Source organism: Dendronephthya gigantea, unplaced genomic scaffold (assembly GCF_004324835.1).
Source record: "Dendronephthya gigantea isolate DGI-Jeju-01 unplaced genomic scaffold, DenGig_1.0 000117F, whole genome shotgun sequence".
NCBI classification, from domain to species: domain Eukaryota; kingdom Metazoa; phylum Cnidaria; class Anthozoa; order Malacalcyonacea; family Nephtheidae; genus Dendronephthya; species Dendronephthya gigantea.
In genome coordinates this window covers 393331-399330 of record NW_021163127.1, presented here as the reverse complement: position 1 = coordinate 399330, position 6000 = coordinate 393331, and positions in this window count along the sequence as shown.

Genomic DNA, 6000 nt, shown 5'->3' with positions numbered 1-6000 from the left:
TAAAAATCATTTCAATAAATATCATTTCAATAAATAATAATATTTATATGAAGTCAACTATAAATGAAGAACATCCCACCGTATGATAAACATTTTAAAGTGACTAAAGTCAACTAAGAATATATAAAAAAGATCCCAACCTGTTGAAGAGTATACGATTTAGATTTATATCCTCTACCGATACTGAACTAATGAAAAAAATCTGATAAACATGTCATCCTGCTGCTGATACAATGAAATATTGAATTAAGAATGAAAAATTTCCTAGAGAAACATTTTGCAAGAAGACGTTCTCAAAAACTTTTTGCACTAAGCAACTCTACCTTAACATAAATGCAAGCCCATTATTTTCTGAAAGAGCCTAGCTAAGAGGAAACATGGAATTTTGTTAAACTGACAGAAGGAATAGGTAAGGCATGAGAAACACATTGGCACTTCATGAATGGGACCATGTCAATACTATCTATCATAAAATATCATTCCCATGTCAGGAACTCAGCTACTTGCCTGCATTTGCAAACTAAGCATTGCATGCTTGTATTTTGTATTCAAGCTAATGTGTTAAAATAGCGAATTATTTCTCAAGAACACCCTCTAGCTCCTTTTCTTCATGTAGCTAATGAGAGCTCATATATATACATATAGAAACTAGGGTGACTTATTAGGTAAAATTAGGGAGGTATTTTTCTGGGTTGATCATTCACATAACCTAGTTTGAAGCAAAGTTACAATCTAAAAACATGTTTTGCTTTACAGAAATGTTCCACTGCTTTAACACCTAATCAACTTAATGTATTAAAAGTTGACTGCTTATTTTAATTTTTAGTCATAATTTGATTTTTGGTGAAGAAAAAAAAACACATTTCATGAGATCATTGGCATCATAATCATATACATATCTGGGCAATCCATCCTGGGTCTGACTACATCACAGGCTCAGAGAAGAGGTAAGGCAAGTGCTAAAATATATTTTCTTTAGAAAGCCCAGGGATAATATGCTTGGTGAAGTAAAATTTGATCAAAGTTAGAAAAAGGGTTGAAAAAGTACAATTATGAATGTTTTCAGTGAATATTTGTATCATCAAATGGTACTAATTACCAAAAACTGATATCCTCTACGAGTTGAAGCTATATAACGCCAAAAACTCGAAATGTTTTGCAATGTATTTCGTCGAGATTTTAATAAAACGCGAATTTAGAAGTATTCTTTGAAATTCGTCCTATATTTTTATTCTACAAATATGCAAACGCTCTGCCTGCTAGTTGACAAGCAATAAAAAGCAGCTCTGACAACGTTTCACTTGGCAAACACAATTTGACAATTCGGGTACAAATAGTGGCAGTCAACAAGGCTAATCAGATCGCACTGACAAAACGATGATTGTAATATTACTTTTAAAAACAACACAAACACTTAATCCCAACAAAACAAACAACTCACCGTTAATCTCCCAAATTTTAGTCCAAAAATGAAGACAACCGATCCAGTTTCAGAAGAAATCAATTTTTCACTTTTTGAACAGCGTTTTTTCTATACTTTTCTATTGAAATTTGGCCTACCAGAAGTGAATCGGGTGGTTGCGTGGCGCGTGGAAATGACGTCAATGACGTGCTGTCCAGTCCATTGGTCCAGTCTTGTGCGTCGTTCGCGTTGTCCCATCATATATTCGGTGGAATATATTTGGACTCACGTTGGCAGCCTTTTCAAGGGCCTTTTCCACCCCCCTACGAGAAGGCCTTTGTCTCCCTTTTACTGGGTTACAGCCTATTCAGATTCGCACTCAAATAAACCGTCTGTATAGTGCCCCTTTTCCGCATCTGGTTGTTACATTTGTCTTGTTAAAACGCGCTCTCCTCAATCTTTCGTTTCAAAGATAAGTACCTGAGATCTGGTGTAGTTATGCGACGCTGTCCCGCATTGTACGTGGGTCAAACCACACATCATCTACATCCGAGAATATCGGAGCACTTTGGAATATCTTCCATCGCTGGAAACAGACCTCAAGTCCTCAAGCCCTGTTATGCCCAGTATCCACTCCCACTTAAAACCTTTCCTCTTCAGTCTGACTCTTATGAGGGTCTCCTCGTCACAAAACTCAAGTCTCCTAATGTACAAGGGAACTCTATCCCTCTCAGCCCTTTATATTGTTATTTGTCATTGTTTCTTTGTCCCTTGTCCTCTCATGCACAGTTTGTCCTTACTTGTCCTTGTTATCACCCTTTGTAAATTGATACAGTAAATTTCTAGTCTACATATTGAAATTTTCATGTAATTTATCACTTAGTCTGAACATGGACCTGAAGATGTCTTAAGTTAAGACAAAACGTTACTTTCAAATATATTTTTATAACGCTCGAATTGTGAATATTGTCCTTTATAGCTTTACTAAAAGCACTATGTTTGGCTTTAATATTTATATTCCCAATTTATATCATTGGTCTTACTCTATAGTTTTAATTAAGTCTTCTTTTTGACTAGCATGGTTTTGTCGTCTACTTGATTTCACTTTGGTCAGACGTATTTAAAACGTTGATCATCCCCATAATTTTTTCAGCACTCATCTACAACGCCAACGGTGTTCTATGATTTTCAGGTTTCGTTTCAGCTTTCTAATAGGCCATTCTTAGTAAGGACTAAGGAAGAGTAATATCTGGAAGTTTTAAGTTTAGACACAACCGAAGTTTTCTTTTGCACGATCATCATGCCTAAACGCCTGAGTGTAGTGAGTAATGAAGAGTAAACGTGTTTTTTGGACTCCGCACGTCCGAGCCAAAACTTCGCTTGCTCGTTACTAAATTATTATATATCCCCACGGATATGAAATGAAGAATTTCACATTTGAAATGAAGAATTTCATATATGAAATTAAAATTTCGCATATGAAACGTGAATTTGATGTATGAAATGCTACTTAGATATTATATCAATTTCTAATTATTTAAATATTACGTTTTTCCACCTGAAAAACAACTTATATTTCAATTTTTGGCTTCACAAATGAAGTAACTTAAAATTTTACTTGCATATATGAAAAGTTAATTTCATATATGAATTGCTACTTTCACATGTGAAATAATTTAAAATTTTACCGTCACACGAATTTCATATATGAAATGCTAAATTCACATGTGAAATTTTGGTTTCACATATGAAATCATGCTTGTATTGAATCATGTATCAAAGAACAATTTCACAATCAAAGAGTGTGCTGATTTAATAACCATTAACATGCAAAACTCCTCTTGAAACATTTTCAAACTGTTTTTTTTAAGCGATATAATTTATATATATATATATTTATTATTTATTGAAAATGAGTCAAGAGTTTTGATTGGCCAGCAGCTGTTGGCGAAATCGTCATATCCGCTCGGCAGCTGCCCAAATTTGGACAGTGACGTCACTTCGTCGGATATGAAAAAAATTATTGCACGTTTGACGTCACTTCGTCAGATATGAAAAAAATTATTGCACGGTATGACGTCACGCTAATTTATGCGGCTTGTGCCAAAACCTAAAAGCGGGAAAATACGAATGGCTAAATCAAAGGAAAGGTAAATTTTTGCAAATAAATAATAAAACAATTATTGAATTCGGTTCTCGCAGGATATGAGGAATTATCAATGCCTCGGTTTGTGTTATCCGCCTCAGCCTTCGGCTTCGGCAGATAACACAAACCTCGGCCTTAATAATTCCTCATATCCTGCTCAACCTCATTCAATAATTGTTTAATATATATGTGTATATATATATATATATATATATATATATATATATATATATTATAATATATATATATATATATATTTATCACATACTTGTGCCTTTATCAGCGCGATAACAGGGTGACATAAAAACGATATCGTCATTGATATCGCTTTTTGTCCCGCTGCATTTGCCGCTGTCAAAACAAAGATGGCTGACTCGAGCAGTTCGAGGTTTGTTTCAGTCAATGTCGATTGCTTATAGAAGTCTGTGATAAACAGGTCATTTATGATATCGTCCCTCAAGCGATAAAACTGATATTACCTCGCCCCTCATGTGATAACCTATACATATATATATAAATATATATATATATATAATATATATAATATAATATATATATATATATTTAATATATATATAATATATTATATATATATATTAATTATATATATATATGTATATATATATATATATATATATATATATATATACCTATTTGCAAAAACGTTGGTCGCAGATAGATATAAACCGCGGGTCAACAACCGTAATTTACGGAATTTGATATCTGTGAACCAGGAAAGAGATCTGAAAAAAGTGTTACGAAATGCGAATAATATAATGTAATTTAGCATTGTTAAGAAATAGAAAGTCAATATAGATGAGGAAATTACTTGGGGAACATGTCACATAAAATGAAGTGTAAAGTAAATATTATTATGACCATTCGGAATCACAAAATTACTTTTCCTGTCATAAGGTGACAGCCCATGGGATTTCCCCCAAAACAATAGTATGTTGTACAAAGTACAAGTGTCACGACTCAAGAACATAAGTTCCAGGCGGATACTAGTTTATGTCAATAATTTCTTTGTTATATTTTGCTCAGTTAAGCACTTGAAGCCTTACGTCACTAAAAGCTTAATTCGATGAAATTATTTGTAAAATAGTTTATAGGTTGAGATACGGTTCACAGAGTAATAAGTTGATGATTGTACTTCAAGTTAATGATAAATATTTTAAGTTGTGAACAAGTTTTAACAGTGATCAATTAAGTAAAAGAACAACTTGACTAGTGCGTCACCGGCCTTAAGTAAACAAAGTATGAGAGCTGGACCGAGCTTTTAACGCCAACCCACACTTACAACCTACAATGCTGATTGGATTGTGTGAATCACACCATCTTGCACAGGGCGTCTTCAAGATCCCCTCAAATTTTATTATAAAAGGAGGCGCACAGCAACAGAACATCCAGTGGGCTAAACACGAGAGTGGACTAAAAGGAGTGGACTAGCGGAGTAAAAACCATATGAAATGTTGGAGAAGCTCAACCTGACAGAACAGACAGCCAAGACGAGAACAGAAAACAACGAGGTCCGAAAGGACGAATAATCCGAAGAGAAGAGAAGAACGAGAAAGAAGAGAACATTAGTGAACTTTAGTAAAAGTTTGTAAAAGATCTCCTACCTCGCGTAAATACAAATAAAAACTTACTTAACAAAAGATTCTGTTAAAATAAGTAGTGAAAATCTTCAATATGTCCCAACATTATTACTCTCGAACACAAAACAGCTCAGTGGCCAGTGATCAAAACGCGCAGATCTAAGAACTATGATAAGGATTGACGTAGAAGATAGTGATAAAGTTTTAGGGAACATGATCAATGAGGCATTCATCGGCGTGCTGAGAGATTTTCGTCCTTTGCCGGAAGATTTCAATTTACCAGTCCATAATTATGTCACATTAAGTGTCTCAAAAATAACGGCAGAGCAAAAACTAACCAACCTCCAAATTGGGTGCTCAAAAGCTTCTCTCATACCCTGGCACCTGTAATTACTGATATACTAAACACATCCTTCCGAGAATCTAAAGACCCAAAAGCATGGAAGATAACAGATGTTCCACCTATTCCAAAGGCTAGAAATATTACCGACCTTAACAAGGATTTGCGGCCCATTTCTCATGACATCAAACTTGTCAAAAATTGCTGAAAGCATTATCAATGAATATGAGCTGAAATCTAAACTACTGGCGAAATTGGACCCTAAGCAATTTGGCTTTATTCCAGGTTCTAAACTGGGTTCTACACTGGTAGTCAAAAAGAACTGCTCAAAACAAGACGCCTGTTCTGGCGTTAACTCCGGCACACGTGCCAGTCTTTAATATAGAGCTTCTGAACATAAACAATACAGTTCATATTCGCATTTAGATACCTTGCGAACCTATAAATGTTCGAATTCAGAAGCACATCGTACTTTAAAAAGTGTAGAAGTTCAATTGTTCAAAAATGTAAATAA